Source organism: Triticum urartu, chromosome 1A (genome assembly GCF_056163025.1).
Source record: "Triticum urartu cultivar PI428250 chromosome 1A, HENAU_Tu73, whole genome shotgun sequence".
Taxonomy (NCBI): domain Eukaryota; kingdom Viridiplantae; phylum Streptophyta; class Magnoliopsida; order Poales; family Poaceae; genus Triticum; species Triticum urartu.
In genome coordinates, this window is record NC_141873.1 from 63,167,580 (window position 1) to 63,187,212 (window position 19,633).

The following is a 19,633-nucleotide window of genomic DNA, read 5'->3' on the forward strand; positions in this document are numbered from 1 at the left end:
GCTCTGTTTTGTGCCCTGGTGGTAATAGATGATCCAAAAGTGCCTATAGTAGCTGTTGATATTGGCGCCATCTGAGATCAACTGAGAGGCTTTCGGTTCCTTTCGATGTTGTGAGGATAATGATCAAATATGAAACACTTCACAAATAGCATCATTTTTAGATTATTCTGAAGATTAAAATATCTTTGCCAGTCTTCTCCTAATATGTGGTTATCATGTTTATTTTACCACTTTATTGTTGACACAAAGTTTGATTTGAATATTATTAAGTGATACTGATGCAACAAAGTGTTATTGTCCGCCTGATGTGTTGTAAAAAAACGAGTGTTCGATTCAATTAACTCTCTCCTATCTTCGGTTTGTAAAGTGAGATTAATATTTTAGGTACACGAAGGAGTTTCTATTCATTCCAAAATAAATATTCAGTAACCTAAGACTTATTGCAGTTAGGGAATATCTTTTTTAGCAAAAAACTTGAAAAAAACCAGTTGCATTCTTCCTAAGCTTAAATTGGAGGTTGCGCATGTGCCTTTCTTGAAATGGAAATGGAAAGACACCACATCCATCATAAGTCTGCCACTGTTGTTCGAGCATACCAATTTTTATGGTTAAATGATGATCTTTTATATTGCACAGTCATATTAAAAATGCAATCTTAATTAGTAAGATTATTATTGTTAAAATTATGTATGTGTTCTATAGGAATTACTGGGTCATAAATAATTGATGAAATATTGTACCGTTTTATTCCACATCTATACATAACATAATTGTCCTCACTCTTATATAAAGACGCTAGCCCGTGCAGCGCACGGGTTGTAAACTAGTAACATTAGTTTCAACATTTATAGGATTACCTGAGATATAATGTTTGATTCTTTGACCGTTCACCACCCTCGGATTTGTGCCTTCAAAGTTGTTCATTTTTATGGCACCGGAACGATAGACCTCCTCGATAACGTAAGGACCTTCCCATTTAGAGAGGATTTTGCCTGCAAAAAATCTTAAACAAGAGTTGTATAGAAATACATAATCACCTACATTAAACTCATGCTTTTGTATCCTTTTGTCATGCCATCTTTTAACTTTTTCTTTAAACAGTTTGGCATTTTCATAGGCCTGGGTTCTCCATTCATCAAGTGAGCTAATGTCAAATAATCTCTTCTCACCGGCAAGTTTGAAGTCATAGTTGAGCTCTTTAATAGCCTAATATGCCTTATGTTCCATTTCAAGAGGTAAGTGACATGCTTTTCCATAAACCATTTTATACGGAGACATACCCATAGGATTTTTATATGCAGTTTTATAGGCCCATAATGCATCATCAAGTTTCTTTGACCAATTCTTTCTAGATCTATTAATAGTCTTTTGCAAAATTAATTCAAGCTCTCTATTACTCAATTCTACTTGACCACTAGACTGTGGGTGATAAGGAGATGCAATTCTATGATTAACATCATACTTAGCAAGCATTTTACGAAAGGCACCATGAATGAAATGTGAACCATCATCAGTCATTAAATATCTAGGGACTCCAAACCTCGGGAAAATAACTTCTTTAAGCATCTTAATAGAGGTGTTATGATCAGCACTACTAGTTGGAATAGCTTCTACCCACTTAGTAACGTAATCAACAGCAACTAAAATATGTGTATACCCATTAGAGGAAGGAAACTGTCCCATATAATCAAAGCCCCAAACATCAAATGGTTCAATAACAAGTGAATAATTCATAGGCATTTCTTGACGTCTACTAATATTACCAATTCTTTGAAATTCATCACAAGACAAGACAAACTTACGGGCATCCTTGAAGAGAGTAGGCCAATAAAAACCGGATTGCAATACATTATGTGCAGTTCTATCTCCTGCATGGTGTCCTCCATAGGCTTCGGAGTGACACTTGCGTAGGATCTGTTCCTGTTCATGCTCAGGTACACAACGTCTAATAACACCATCTACTCCTTCTTTATAAAGATGTGGGTCATCCCAAAAGTAATGTCTTAAATCATAGAAGAACCTTTTCTTTTGCTGGTATGTGAAACTAGGTGGTATAAATTTAGCAATAATATAATTAGCATAATCAGCATACCATGGAGCAGTACGAGAAGCATTTATGACATTTAATCGTTCATCAGGAAAGCTATCATCAATAGGTAGTGGGTCATCAAGAACATTCTCTAACCTAGACAAGTTGTCTGCAACGAGGTTCTCAGCTCTCTTTCTATCAATGATATGCAAATAAAATTCTTGTAGCAGGAGAACCCATCTAATAAGTATAGGTTTAGCGTCTTTCTTTTCTATAATATATTTAATAGCAGCATGATCAGTGTGGATAGTTACTTTAGAATCAACAATATAAGGTATGGACTTATCACATGCAAATACAACTGCTAAAGATTCTTTTTCAGTAGTAGCGTAATTTCTCTGGGCATTGTCTATAGTTTTACTAGCATATTGAATAACATTTAATTTCTTATCAACTATTTGCCCTAGAACAACACCTACAGCATAACACATAATTTCAAAAGGTAAATTCCAATCAGGTGGTTGAACAATAGGTGCAGAAATCAAAGCTTTCTTAAGTACTTCGAATGCTTCTACACAATCATCATCAAAGACAAAAGGAATATCTTTTTGTAATAGATTATTCAGAGGCCGGGAAATTTTTGAAAAGGCCTTAATGAACCTCCTATAAAACCCGGCATGACCCAGAAAACTTCTTATACCTTTGATGTCCTTAGGACACGGCATCTTTTCAATAGCATCAACGTTAGCTTTGTCAACTTCAATGCCTCTTTCAGAAATTTTATGCCCCAAGACAATGCCTTCATTAACCATAAAGTGGCACTTCTCCCAATTCTAAATGAGATTAGTTTCTTCACATCTCTGCAAAACTCGATCAAGGTTGCTCAAGTAATCATCAAAGGAGGATCCATAAACGGAGAAATCATCCATGAATACCTCACAAATCTTTTCACAAAAGTCAGAGAATATAGCCATCATTCATCTTTGAAAGGTAGCAGGTGCATTACATAAACCAAAAGGCATATGTCTATAAGCAAAAGTACCAAAAGGGCCAGTAAAAGTGGTCTTTTCTTGATCCTCAGCTGACACAGGTATTTGAGAGAAACCAGAGTAACCATCTAGAAAGCAAAAATGTGTATGTTTGGATAATCTTTCTAGCATTTGATCAATGAAAGGCAAAGGGTAATGATCTTTTTTAGTAGCTTTATTTAATTTGCGGAAATCAATCACCATCCTATAACCTGTAATAATTCTTTGCAGAATCAATTCATCTTTATCATTAGGAACGACAGTAATACCTCCCTTCTTAGGGACACAATGGACAGGACTTACCCACTGACTATCAGCAACGGGATAAATTATACCTGCTTCAAGGAGCTTTAATATTTCCTTTCTTACCACTTCTTTCATCTTAGGATTTAGCCATCGTTGGTGATCAATAACTGGTTTGGCGTCTTTCTCCAAATTTATTTTGTGTTGACATAGAGTGGGACTAATGCCCTTAAGATCATCAAGAGTATATCCAATAGCGGCACGGTGCTTCTTCAGAGTTTTCAATACTTTCTCTTCTTCATGCTCTGAAAGGTTAGCACTAATAATAACAGGATATATCTTCTTTTCATCAAGATAAGCATATTTAAGAGTATCAGGCAATGGTTTAAGCTCAAACACGGGGTCAACCTTGGGTGGAGGAGGATCCCCTAGGATTTCAACAGGCAAGTTGTGTTTTAGAATAGGTCCCTGTTTAAAGAATACTTCATCTATTTCCCTTCTTTCATTCATATACATATCATTTTCATGGTCTAGCAAATATTGTTGTAAAGGATCAGTAGGAGGCATGGCAATAGAAGCAAGACCAATAATTTCATCTTTACTAGGCAATTCTTCATCATGGGGTTGTCTACGAAATTTAGCAAAATTAAACTCATGAGACATATCCCCTAAACCAACGGAAACAATATCCTTACTGCAGTCTATCTTAGTATTAACAGTATTCAAGAAGGGTCTACCAAATATAATGGGACAAAAGCTATCTTGTGGGGAACCAAGAACAAGAAAATCAGCATGATATTTAACCTTCCCACACAATACTTCAACATCTCTAACAATCCCAATTGGTGAAATAGTATCTCTATTGGAAAGCTTAATGGTAACATCGATATCTTCTATCTCAGCAGGTGCAATATCATGCATAATTTCTTTGTATAAGGAATGGGGTATTGCACTTGCACTAGCACCCATATCACATATGCCATGATAGCAATGATCTCCTATTTTAACAGAAATAACAGGCATGCCTACAACATGTCTATGTTTATTTTTAGTATCAGGTCTAGCAATTCTAGCAGTCTCATCACAGAAGTAAATAGCATGCCCATCAATATTATCAGCCAAGAGATCTTTAACCATAGCAATATTAGGTTCAACTTTAATTTGTTCAGGGGGTTTGGGTGTCTTAATATTACTTTTGTTGACTACAGTTGAAGCTTTAGCATGATCCTTTATTCTAACAGGGAAAGGTGGTTTCTCAATATAAGCAGTAGGAACAGTAGGATCATTATAAGTGATAGTCTTTTCTTCAACTTTAATAGGTGCAACTACTTTTACTTCAGTGGGAGGATTATATTTAAACCACTTCTCCTTAGGGATATCAACATGAGTAGCAAATGATTCACAGAAAGAAGCTACTATCTTAGAGTCAAGTCCATATTTAGTGCTTAATTCATGGAAAGCATCGGTATCCATAAAAAATTTAACACAATCAAACTTAGGTGTTATACCTGACTCCTTACCTTCGCCGAGGTCCCAATCTTCAGAGTTGCATTTAATTATTTCTAATAAATCCCATTTGAATTCAATAGTCTTCAACATAAAAGAAGAAGTATCGAGCATGGAGCGATTACTGAGATAAAGCCGAGCATAAATTTTTTGAATAATCATTTCTCTTGAGAGCTCATGATTGGGGTTTGAATTAAGCCTCCCCCAAGCTTGAGCGATGCTTTCTCATTCGCGAGGCCAAAAATTATATATATAATTATGATCACGATGAACAAGATGCATAGGATAAAACTTCTGATGAAATTCCAATTCCAATCGCTTGTAGTCCCATGATCCCATATCATCACATAGCCTATACCATGTCAATGCATCTCCCTTCAAAGATAAAGGGAATGCTTTCTTCTTGATAACATCCTCGGGCATACCTGCAAGCTTAAATAATCCACAAACTTCATCCACATAGATTAAGTGTAAATCGGGATGCAATGTTCCATCTCCTGCAAAAGGATTAGCTAGAAGTTTCTCTATCATACCCGAAGAAATTTCAAACTAAAAAATTTTCAGTAGGTTCAGTAGGTTGAGGAGCAACTCTTTGCTCGATACCCTGAACAAGCCCCTCAAAGGATTATGTTCCATAGTAACACGTGACAGTAAATTTTAGCACACTATATAAATTTTTCCTTACCAAATTCCACCTACCAAAGGTGCTTCACTCCGCGGCAACGGCGCCAGAAAAGAGTCTTGATGACCCACAAGTATAGGGGATCTATCGTAGCCTTTTCGATAATTAAGAGTGTCGAACCCAATGAGGAGCAGAAGGAAATGATAAGCGGTTTTCAGTAAGGTATTCTCTGCAAGCACTGAAATTATCGGTAACAGATAGTTTTGTGATAGGATAATTTGTAATGAGTAGCAAGTAATAAAAGTAAATAAGTTGCAGCAAGATGGCACAATCCTTTTTTGTAGCAAAGGACAAGCCTGGACAAAATCTTATATGAAGGAAAACGCTCCCGAGGACACATGGGAATTATCATCAAGCTAGTTTTCATCACGATCATATGATTCGCGTTCGGTACTTTGATAATTTGATATGTGGGTGGACCGGTGCTTGGGTATTGTCCTTACTTGGACAAGCATCCCACTTATGATTAACCCCTATTGCAAGCATCCGCAACTACAACAGAAGTATTAAGGTAAACATAACCATAGCATGAAACATATGGATCCAAATCAGCCCCTTAGGAAGCAACGCATAAACTAGGGTTTAAGCTTCTGTCACTCTAGCAACCCATCATCTACTTATTACTTCCCAATGCCTCCCTCTAGGCCCAAACAATGGTGAAGTGTCATGTAGTCGACGTTCACATGACACCACTAGAGGGATGACAACATACATCTCATCAAAATATCAAACGAATACCAAATTCACATGACTACTAATAGCAAGACTTCTCCCATGTCCTTAGGAACAAACGTAACTACTCACAAAGCATATTCATGTTCATAATCAGAGGGGTGTTAATATGCATAATGGATCTGAACATATGATCTTCCACCAATTAAACCAACTAGCATCAACTACAAGGAGTAATCAACACTACTAGCAACCCACAGGTACCAATCTGAGGTTTGGATACAAAGATTGGATACAAGAGATGAACTAGGGTTTGAGATGAGATGGTGTTGGTGAAGATGTTGATGGAGATTGACCCCCTCCCGATGAGAGGATCGTTGGTGATGATTTCCCCCTCCCGGATGGAAGTTTCCCCGGCAGAACAGCTCCACCGGAGCCCTAGATTAGTTCCGCCAAGGTTCCGCCTTGTGGCGGCGGAGTTTTGTCCCGTGAGCTTGATTATGATTTTTTCCAGGGTAAAAGACTTCATATAGCAGAAGATGGGCACCGGAGGCCTGCCAGGGGGCCCACAAGGTAGGGGCGCGCCCTCGTGGCCAGGGTGTGCGCCCCCTCTGGTGCTTTCTCCGCTCAGTATTTTTTATTAATTCCGAAAATGACTTCTATGAAGTTTTAGGACTTTTGGAGCTGTGCAGAATAGGTCTCTAATATTTGCTCCTTTTCCAGCCCAGAATTCCAGCTGCCGGCATTCTCCCTCTTCATGTAAACCTTGTAATAAGAGAGAATAGGCATAAGTATTGTGACATAATGTGTAATAACAGCCCATAATGCAATAAATATCGATATAAAAGCATGATGCAAAATGGACGTATCAGAGGTCCTCGATGCTCAGCGTGACCATTGAACCGGTTTCTCCACGGGTCATCCTGTTCGAGCCATCTTTGATACCCCTTGTACATGATTTTCCTAGACCCACCATCTTTCCTTGACGTTAGCTGCTGAGACGTCGTATCATCCATGCACCGCGTGCATCCGCAATATCCATGGCACACCTGGCCTGTGACATATCCGTAACCAAGATAGTTGTGCACCGTCGTGCTCAGCGCGGCTCTCATGTAGAAATACTCGCCTTTGCTGGCGTCCTATGTCTTGGCCGGTGTTTTCCATAAAGTGTGTAACTCCTCTTGAAGTAGCCCCAGATACAAATTAATATTATTTCCTGGTTGTTTCGGCCCTTGAATAAGCATGCTCATGTGAATGTACTTCGACTTCATGCACAACCAGGGGGGAGGTTGTACATCCATACAAACACAAACCATGTGCTATGGTTGGTGTTCTAGTTGCCAAACGGATTCATGCCATCGGTACACGCACCGAGCACGATGTTCCTTGCATCACATTCAAAATACCGATAGAAGCTGTTCAATGCTCTCCACTGGCTTCCATCCTTGACGTGTCTCAGCTTCGGATCATCTCCATCGTCGGGCTTCTTCCTCTCCGTGTGCCAGCGCATTAGCTTTGCTTCCTTCGGATCTATGAAATACCGCTGGAGACGGGGAGTGATCGGTAAGTACCATACAACTTTCTGCAGACATTTCTTCCTAGCCTTCTTATATCGAGAAGCATTGCACACCGGACAGCTTGTTTTTTCCGTGTGCTCCTTTCGATAAATTATGCAATCATTGATGCATGCATGGTATCTAATGTGCGGCAGATCAAGAGGGTGCACGATCTTCTTGGCCTCATCAACACTAGTAGGACATAGATTCCCCACGGGAAGAACATCCTTTAGGTACTTGAGATTCTCATCGAGCCTAGTGTCGGTCCATTTGTTTTTAGCCTTCGTCTTCAGGAGTTTGAGCGTGAAACTCAAGCGGGTAACCTCAGGATTGCACCCATCATACAATGGGGTGTTCGAGTCTACCACCAGTTGCTCCAGCTTAGCCTCCTCTCTAGAAGCAGCTCTCTCAGTACTCGTCTCCTTGCAAAGTAGTGCTTGAACATGAGGGTCCCACACGATTGAACTTAATACCGGTGAACTCTGCTGTGTGGAGTCCATGTTCTCTCCGCCGCATGTCCGGCCCCTTCTCCGCTGCCATGTCCGGCCTCTTCCCTGCCGCCATTATCGATCATCTCTTCGTATTGCCCCGTGTCGTCATTGTCTGCCCCGTCGGCGTCCTCAACATCGTCATCCTCATCTTCAGTTATCCACCGAGTATAGCCATCCATGAAACCAGTCATGAGCAGGTGCGCTTCGACACGACCATCGTCATAGGGGTCGAGCCAAACTATTCCTTTGCATTTTCGACAAGGGCATAAAACCTCTGTCCGATTATTTTCTTTCATGTCCTGCACCGCCGACCGCAACCACCTGTCCACCATCGTTCCACTGACCATCATGAACGTCTGCATGGTAATAATAAACAAATTGATTATAAAAATGCATGCATGCATCAAAGTCATACAAAAATTCGGCATGACCTTCCCTAAAAATAGGACATATACAGATCTAGAGTTTGCCCGGAATTCGCCAAAACGAAAATAAATCGACATTTCGGCAAAACATAGGCAACTCAAAAGCACAATTTGGCATCAACACATGCCACACACACAATTTCCACCATATTGCACAATTATCATATCACACACAGATACACATATTTCCATTTTGCAAAAGCATGAAATTTTAATCACCTCTTTCTCGAGATCGATCACATGGTGGAGATGATGTTGTAGGGAGATCAAAAGTACACAAAGCTTTTCTTGACAAAGATAGATCTAGTTAGGGGGCAAATAGGTCACTTAACTAAATGCTACATCTACCTAGCTAGCTAATTTGGGAGGAGACAGCTTCAACTAGTGGAGGGGGAAGGAAAAAGAGAAAGGAGATGCATTGATGGAGGTGGTGTGTAGTTAGCTAGGAGTAATGAAGAGAGAGAAAGGTAGGTAGAAGAGGGAGAGTAATGGGGGGAGAAGTATTGAGGAAGAAGAAGAGTGAGAGAGGGAGGATGGGAGGTAGGGGAAAGGGAGGATGGGGGAGGGGAGGATGGGTGGGTGGAAAAAGGTGGTGGGGCCCTGCGACTTAGCAGTAGCGCGGGAGAGAAAATGCGCTACTTCTAATAGCGTAGCAGCAGCGCGTGTTTCTCGCACACGCTACTGCTAAATGGGGCCAACCGCGCGGCAATTTCAAAATTAGCAGCATCGACCTGAGCAAAAAGCGTGCTACTACTACTTCTGTAGTAGTAGCACGCCCCGCGACACCGCGCTACTGCTAAACTTAGGGTGTTGGTTATTGTCGGTGGATTTTTGTAGCAGCGCGGTTTAGCCCCCAAGCGCTACTGCTAAATTCGCATCAGTAGCGCATTTTCCCTGGCCGTGCTACTGCTAATTAGCAGTAGTGCTTCTTTTTGTGCCGTGCTGCTACTAATATTCTATGTATAAGGTTTTCCCTAGTAGTGAACGTACCGAAACTACGAGGTTCCCATGCAAAAACAGTACCACGGGTGGTGGCGGCAAACACAAGACCCTCGTATTGAATTGCATCACAATACACATCCGTGTATAGAAATTGATTATTGAGCAATATCCATCCAGTCGAACCACAAAGGACGGCAACAAGCTTGTCGAAGATAGCAACAACTTGATAGTTCTTGTAATTCCAAGAGCGGTTGGGAACTCGACAAATTGCTAAATTCCGTAGACGACAGTCACCATGATCGTATTTGAACGTACGTAGATCATCTGTGTGCTCAACCTCAGGGCACTCGGAGATTTTTGGAAGTGGAATCCGCTGACGAGTGTACACATTCACAAGTTCCCACTCGCAATTGTACCCAATATAAACAACCCAATCTCCATTTGCGCCAGCCCAGGCCTTACCCTGAAGCGATGGCATCTTGACATCACACGTATCGTTATCAAGCGGCATCAACTTGCACAAGGCGAGGCCTCCGTCGTCCGCGCCCATGCGAACAGGCTTATAGCGAAGAAGATAAAGGAGATCAAACTGCTCCTGGACCCTTGGGTTCCTTGTAATGATGTTATTAGTTGAGTCGAGAATGGTCTTGAACGAACCTGCCATGCTAGCCGAGGTGATGACGTCGCACTGATCAATGAGTTCCCCCACCACGTCATCTTTCAGATCGGGGCAAGAATAACGGGGTCGTTTATGGCTTGTTCCCTCCATGGAGAAGACGATCGAACAATGGCAGAAGGAAGGGTGAAGGCAAATGGAGGAGGGGGAAGAGCGTGCGACAGCAGTTCCAAATCAAGAGGGAAAGGCGAAGAGTCGGTGGGAGGTTGCTATTTTGCCACGGCACATGAAGAGGCGCCCCAGCCTACACGTCCTTTCGGAAATTGTACAAAAGGACTTGCCGTCGTCTCACTGACATGTTGGAACGGGACCACATGTCAACGAAACATGGTGTGTAATTTCTCGTGCAAAATGCGATCTGGCTGCGTGGCCTGAGGTGCCGCATTAGTTATTGACTTTTATTTTTTTAACATACAATCTGAGTGGATAGCTCCTGTGGTCATCACATGTGAGCGGATATATAGGTGGGCAGGCGGCAACAATATAAGTGCTAAAAGAGTTGATCTCGAAAAAAGAGTTGATCCAATGCTTGGTTTTGTTTGGATTTTCCAACTATGACCATTGGATAGAGTGAATCAATGGCTTACGTTCAAAGTTATTCTCATACTATAGAATGATATAGGAATGTGGAGAGATTTGGTTGATTTTATATCGCTGAATAATATAAAATATTATGAGTGCAGACGCTCCACCCCAAGGTTTGTTGCTCCTTCTCGGTCGTCGGGAATCTATGTTCTTCCACTCTTTCGTCTAAGACATGAGCTTTGTTCATCCTTTTGCCGACACGTGGGACATCTATATGCCTCCATTTTACAAAATCATACTATATGCCTCCATGACACGCGGGACATCTAGCATCAAGGTGGCGTGTCATGCAAGAAAATGGAGATATGCAGTGCGTAAGTGAGTCGTGCACTTCGATGGCACCTAGTACAACTACGCAATATTTTTCTCCTCGATGGCACGTGAATAGTGCATGTACTCAATGACAGAGCACGGGATGGTAGCCATGGACATGGTCGGCCCTTTTTAAGAGAATACTAATAAATAACTTTGATGTGTCCCATCAACTCGCAGAATGACGAGAAGCTTGCTTACTACGCCTTCTCCCTCGCCAACGCATGCGTGGTGGCTCGCAGCACGAGGAGAAACTTTTGCTTACAAGCGGTGGAGGTGCAGCAGTTCATTTGGTGTCAGATTGCCAGAAGTACTACTGTAGTACCATCATTATTGTTTGACTTCCGGAAGAGGAGAAGAGCCAAGCGCAAGATCACCTACTAACCTAGTACAGTACTACTATAGGCAAAGCTGGTCCACCTTTTTAGAGCATGGTTATTTAATATAGGTGGCTCTTGCAGCGGCACATCATTTAGAGCAAGTACTCTCTTCGTAGGAACAATGGAAGTGAAACAAAAGTTGGAGTGGATGCTAGATTGCCAATTAAAACATGATTACATAGGGAAAAAATCTTATAGCATTCTATCCTATGAATCAAACGACCAATGTAGGAAAATTATGAGGGGGTCTCTCCAATAGTGTTCCTCGGATCGCATCTAGCATCACGGTGGTCGAACTTGGAGTCATTCATCTGGTACACGTGGCATCTCAGATCTGGACACAAGGTGACGCGACCTCTCACTTCCTCCGCCATTTGAAGCGGCGCGCCGGTGGAGAGCTAGCATACTCCAATATTAGGTTGGCTCTATGTGATGTGGCAACTTCATATACTAACCGGATGCTGGCTATACTACTATGGTACTCACACTCCAAGAAGCGACTCAAAAACCATTCATAAATTGAGTCTATGACATGCATTTGCAAATGTACCATTCATTACATACAACAAGTTATCAACACACAACGACAACGAGGATACATGTTGGATTATAGATTATTTCCAACAAAACATTCTAGTAAATACTGAAGTTTTCATCACACAACAAATAATAAGCAATGAAATGAACTTCAACTCAACCAATCCTCAGCGTTGGAAACGCTTGCTTTGAACCATAGGTGCTCTGGGAAGGGCCGGCTATTGTCAATATGGAGAGCAACGTAGGACTGATCATCCAGGCTGAAGTGGCATATATCAGGACCAGGGTAGGGAACCACCACAATGTCCGAGGTATAGATACAGTTTCTTCTCATAAATGGTAGTAACATTGTGTCAACAGCAGCTGGATCGCCTTTCACCATCATTGGATAGTTTTGTCCAAGGAAGAGCGAGTTTTCTCCAAGACTATCAATACTGTACCAGGGAGAAGGTGTTGGCGTTAGCACACTAGTATCCATCCCGAATACCCTGCAACGGGTGTTGGAATAGGTCCGGAGAGGGCGACCATGGGAGACAACACCTTCTACCTCAGTAGTAACAATCACAGTGCACTGTATACAAACAAGAAGAGGTGATCCATCGGAATTAGTTGCCAAGCGCCACTGAGTATATAAGTTCTGCTCATCCTCATGCTCGTGATCATCACCATCATCATCTCCCCCTTGGTTATAAAATTTTTCAAGTATAGGTGGTGGAATGTTCACAGGACCTTGGAAACACAAGAAGGTTAATTAGTAAAGGGAAACTTGCTAACCCGCATGCATGTGGATGAAACAATTATAATTACGGTGGAAGACAAACGTATCGAAACTACGTGGATCCCATGCAAAAACAGTGCCACGAGTGGTGGCAGAAACACAAGATCCTCGTATTCAATTGCATCACAGTACTCATCCGTGTACATAAACTAATTTTTGAGCAATATCCATGGACGAACCGTGGAATCAGTAAGGACGACAACAAGCTTGTCGAAGATAGCAACAACTTGATAGTTCTTGTAATTCCAAGAGCGGTTGGGAACTCGAAAAATTGCTATCTTCCATAGACGACAGTCACCATGATCGTATTTGAACGTACGTGGATCATCTTTGTCCTCAACCTCAGGGCACTCGGAGATTTTTGGAAGTGGAATCCGCTGACGAGTGTACACATTCACAAGTTCCCACTCGCAATTGTACCCAATATAAACAACCCAATCTCCATTTACGCCAGCCCAGGCCTTACCCTGAAGCGATGGCATCTTGACATCACATGTATCGTTACCAAACGGCATCAACTTGCACAAGGCGAGGCCTCCGTCGTTCGCGCCCATGCGAACAGGCTTATAGCGAAGAAGATAAGGGATATCAAACCGCTCCTGGACCCTTGGGTTCCTTGTAATGATGTTATTAGTTGAGTCGAGAATGGTCTTGAACGAACCTGCCATGCTAGCCGAGGTGATGACGTCGCACCGATCAATGAGTTCCCCCACCACGTCATCTTTCAGATCGGGGCAAGAATAACGGGGTTATTTCTAGCTTGTTTCCTCCTTGGAGAAGACGATCGAACAATGGCATAAAGAATGGTGAAGGCAAATGGAGGAGGGAGGAAGAGCATGCGACAGCAGTTCCAAATCGAGAGGGAAAGGCGAAGAGTCGATGGACGGTTGCCAGTTTGCCGCAGTACACGAAGAGGCGCCCCGCCCTACACGTCCTTTCGGAAATTGTACAAAAGGACTCGTCGTCGTCTCACTGACATGTTGGAACGGGACCACATGTCAACGAAACATGGTGTGTAATTTCTCATGCAAAATGCAATCTGGCCGCGTTGGCCCGAGGTGCCGCATTAGTTATCGACCTTTATTTTTTAATGGTGTGTAGTTCAGTTTTGAAGCACGACTAACTGGTACTGTTTGCAGAGAAAATATAAACTACTCTACCACTACTCCACCTCTAGTACTAGTAGTATAAAAAAGATATATAGGCTGGAGCTTCAGAGCTTTCTTGCTAAGGGCTGCCCACTTTCTTCTCACACTATCACCCTCTGTCCAGATCTAAAAAACACGGCCTCTCTCTCTCCCTCCTCACCGGTGGTCACAGATCCGTCGGGGAAGAAAAGGACGTGCAGCGTTGACGCACTCGCCGTCGGCGAGCGAGGTCACACACTGACGACAAGGCCGTCCTCTCAGACCTAGCGCCCGCGCGGGATGGCCTCCGTCCCCAAGCTCGCTGCCATAGTGCGTGTGAAGGACGACGACCATGAGTGAAGCCACTTCCCGCCGACCCTCGGGTATGCTACCTCTTTTCGAACCATACCCTTGTTCTATTGCCCCATCTGCCACGTCGCTACATGTGGATCTTTTTCCACTCCACCATCTTCCCAATTTCCTATCCTCTGCTCTGCTGATCACGCAGACGAAAACCTTAATTTGCACTATTAAAGGAAACCCTACTTCATGCAGACTAATCCATGTCTGGGTTGAATAAGGAAAGGAAGGGAGACTGTACTATCCAAGAGAGTAGGCATCGAACCCGCATCTAGGTTGAAAAGGGGAAAATCAGTAGCTAAGGAACGAGTCTCATGTCTCTTGGTTGAAGAAGGGTAGAAAGGCATGACAACGCAATAGAGAATGACCAGGTCGAACGGTTTGTTGTCCTCACATAGGAAAAGGGTGGCTAAAGAGAACAAAAATGGGACGTAATCCACATATGCACCCTGGATATTTGTTGCTCTGGGCAACCATACCTCCCTCACCACTCTATGCGTCCGTGGAGGTACATCGTACTGGTGCGCCCATTGTCTGAATGGGTCTCCCATGCTCTTATTGCCACTTTTTTGCTGTTAGTATAACGCCAGCGGTAAAGTCAATCAATACTACTGCTAAAGTGATGCCACATTTAACTAATGTCACACTCAGTCTAATGCCACCGATAAATTTAAGCAATGTCATTTAATGTCTCTGGATTATTTCAGGGTTAGCTGTTGATTGTGGATGTATTAAAGATTTTGCAGCTAAGGCATTCTAATGTTGTTGCACAGCCAGTATACCAACGATGAAACTTGTTACTACCTTCAGATTTTTGCACTGTTAATGCTTATAGATTGCATACCTCACTTTCATGAGATAAGTCAATTTTTTGTACAGTGTCACCTAAATGCCAAGGCGTTGATGTCATTTTATTTTGGTTAAATTGCACAAAAAATTATGAAGACAAGAGGAAAGGTCAAGAGTGCGCACCTCCTCCTTTGGCTATTGTATTGATTCGTTCGATCAAGTTTTTATGTTTGATCGATTATCAAGATTGGGATAGCAATTTTTCATGTCCACTTGAGTTCGAAATGATATTTACCTTGAAGGTACATGGTTTGCAATTTTTTAATACTATCATTAGTTAATAACGCTAGTTACCTTCAAAATTTTGTATTTGGTTTAATGCTCTTGCACAGCTAGTATACCAATGCTGAAACTTGTTACCTTTACACTTTGTATTGTTAATTCTTATAGAAATCTTCCAGTGCTAGAGCTTATGGAAATCTATTCGGTAAAACCATTGTACTGTACCCTGTAATAAAATAACTACTCTACTGTTGTACTAGCCACTGGATTAGTGTATATTTGTACTATTCGAATGGTCTCGCATTAGCGAATGGACATGTATAAAGTGTGGCAGGCTTTCCCAGATATGTGCTCAAGAAAACTACTACCTGTTTTTCTAAATACTGGACGTTTGGGTACTTTAAATTGAACTGCGAAAACGTCTTATATTAAGGAACAGAAGGTGTAGAGTTCACTCAAATTATCCCGGTAAAGCTAGTCACACCTTTGTTAAAATTAATGTTCATTATGTTATCGGAAGAGGTATGTATGTTTGTCTCTAATGCCTGTCAACTACATACCTGACATCATGATGTAATGTTAAGTCATTTCCTTTTGTACAGTGTCACTGAATTGTCAAGGCGGTGATGGCATTTTATTTTAGTTGAACTGCACAAAATATGCTTAAAAGAAGAGGAAAGGTCAGGAATCGATCATTCTTTCAGAAATAACTATATATGCCTTTCTGACATCAGCCGTTGTTGCCTTATTTATTCCTTCAAACAGGTGGTTAGAAAAAGTCTTGCTGCCTTTTCCCATTAAGAAATTGGAATGCTTATATTTGTGAGTCTATGCTTCAACTAGTGCCACTTTTATAGTAATCACACTTTCAATATCTATGCAAACAGGGATGCTCGATTTTAGTGGAACTGCACAAAAAGTCCAACTGGTTCAACATTAGGAGCATGTTTTCTTCCAAACCTTTATATCCAATTGGTGGCACTATGAGCTGTTCATTACGAAGGTACATGGTTTTCTACTATCTCGCTACTCTTTTAGTACTGTCATTAGATAGTAATACTAGTGGTTTGCATGTGAATTTATTGGCAGGGTGGACCTACATTGGAGGTGCAGGACAGGATTCAATGATTGGATGCTCAATTTTGGTTGTATCAATTTCACCTCTTCCATCACTACAAACATGGATATCCTTGGTCTGATGAAGAATAGGCACTATATTTTTGCTCTGAACCAGCAAATCAATTCAGTATGAAATTGTCCAGGACAAAACATGACTGTATCAAATTGTCCAGTGCAAAACATGACAGATGCTAAGCGGAAAAGACATGTCTAAACCGAAAATACAAGGTGGGGTATATGTTTACTAGCTGCTTGATATTTGTGTAGACAGAAATATCTGCCCATTGCTATTTGGCAAACACACAAAGTGACCGCAATTTTGGTTGAACTGCACAAGAGAATAATATAGTCACTGTATGCAGTGCCATTTGAAAATAGACACAGAAAGATTGGATAGTCACTTCATGGACTACAGAAAAGTAGTTCTGTACTATTTATTGGCCAACACTAGGTGCTTCATTGCTTTGGTGTTATTATACAATGGGCATCATTTTGCCTAAGTTAAAGTTTGTATTCCAAAAATAGTCTCGTCGTGTGATCGAGAGAAGACCAAATCATATTGCAGTGGATGTTCCTCCATCATGTGTGGTTCATTCTCATTGTTCCAGTTGTTGGTGAAACCACTTACGTTTGCAAGAGGAATTGTAGACTTCACAAACAAATTTGTCTTTTAGTCTGTACTGAATGTTGGCCAAGAGAAGCATCCATGTTAGTAGGAAGAACATATGTTTTTTCTAGATCTTTGCTTTTGGAGATATATATTTATATATGATCTGTGAATCATTGAGATGCATTAACATGTTGATCTTTGATGTCTACTGCACAACCTTCTTCTTGTAGATGTTGTTGGGCCTCCAAGTGCAGAGGTTTGTAGGACAGTAGCAAATTTCCCTCAAGTGGATGACCTAAGGTTTATCAATCCGTAGGAGGCGTAGGATGAAGATGGTCTCTCTCAAGCAACCCTGCAACCAAATAACAAAGAGTCTCTTGTGTCCCCAACACACCCAATACAATGGTAAATTGTATAGGTGCACTAGTTCGGCGAAGAGATGGTGATACAAGTGGTATATGGATAGTAGATAAAGGTATTTGTAATATGAAATTATAAAAACAGCAAGGTAACAAGTGATAAAAGTGAGCGTAAACGGTATTGCAATGATAGTAAACAAGGCCTAGGGTTCATACTTTCACTAGTGTAAGTCCTCTCAACAATACTAACATAATTGGATCATAAAACTATCCCTCAACATGCAACAAAGAGTCACTCCAAAGTCACCAATAGCGGAGAACGAACGAAGAGATTATGGTAGGGTACGAAACCACCTCAAAGTTATTCTTTCCAATCAATCCGTTGGGCTATTCCTGTAAGTGTCACAAACAGCCCTAGAGTTCGTACTAGAATAACATCTTAAGATACAAATCAACCAAAACCCTAATGTCACCTAGATACTCCAATGTCACCTCAAGTATCCGTGGGTATGATTATACGATATGCATCACACAATCTCAGATTCATCTATTCAACCGACACAAAGGACCTCAAATAGTGCCCCAAAGATCTACCGGAGAATCACGACGAAAACGTGTGCCAACCCCTATGCATAGGTTCATGAACCCGCAAGTTGGTCACCTTAACATACATCAAGTGGCACGCGGTATCCCATTGTCACCACAGATATCCACGGCAAGACATACATCAAGTGTTCTCAAATCTTTAAAGACTCAATCCGATAAGATTACTTCAAAGGAGAAACTCAATTCATTACAAGAGAGAAGAGGGGGGAAGAAACATCATAGGATCCAAATATAATAGCAAAGCTCGCGATACATCAAGATCGTGCCAAATCAAGAACACGAGAGAGAGAGAGAGATCAAACACATAGCTACTGGTACATACCCTCAGCCCCGAGGGAGAACTACTCCCTCCTCGTCATGGAGAGCACCGGGATGATGAAGATGGCCACCGGTGAGGGTTCCCCCTCCGGCAGGGTGCCGAAACAGGGTCCCGATTGACTTTTGGTGGCTACGGAGGCTTCTGGCGGCGGAACTCCCGATCTATCTTGCTCTCGGATGTTTTTAGGGTACGTGGAGTTATATAGGCGGACGAAGTATGTCAAGGGGGCCACGAGGGCCCCACGAGGCAGGGGGCGCGCCCTAGGGGCGTGGGCGCGCGCCCCACCCTCGTGGGCAGCTCCCGTATCTTCTGACGTGGGGTCCAAGTCCATCAAGTGTGTTTCCTTCCAAAAAATAACGTCTCCAGTTGATTTCGTTCCGTTTCGACTCCGTATGATATTCCTTTTCTTCAAAACACTGAAATAGGCATAAAACAGCAAATCTGGGCTGGGCCTCCGGTTAATAGGTTAGTCCCAAAAATAATATAAAAGTGGATAATAAAGCCCAATATTGCCCAAAACAGTAGATAATATAGCATGGAGCAATCAAAAATTGTATATACATTGGAGACGTATCAAGCATCCCTAAGCTTAATTCCTGCTCGTCCTCGAGTAGGTAAATGATAAAAAGATAATTTTTGATGTGGAATGCTAGTTGGCATAATTTCAATATAATTCTTCTTACTTGTGGCATGAATATTCAGATCCATAATATTCAAGACAAAAGTTCATATTGACATAAAAATAATAATACTTCAAGCATACCAACAAAGCAATTATGTTTTCTCAAAATAACATGGCTAAAGAAAGTTATCCCTACAAAATCATATAGTCTGGCTATGCTCCATCTTCACCACACAAAATATTTAAATCATGCACAACCCCGATGACAAGCCAAGCAATTGTTTCATACTTTTGATGTTCTCAAACTTTTTCAATCTTCACGCAATACATGAGCGTGAGTCATGGATATAGCACTATAGGTGGAATAGAATGGTGGTTGTGGAGAAGACAAAAAGGGAGAAGATAGTCTCACATCAACTAGGCGTATCAACGGGCTATGGAGATGCCCATCAATAGATATCAATGTGAGTGAGTAGGGATTTCCATGCAACGGATGCACTAGAGCTATAAATGTATGAAAGCTCAACAAAAGAAACTAGTGGGTGTGCATCCAACTTTCTTGCTCACGAAGACCTAGGGCAATTTGAGGAAGCCCATC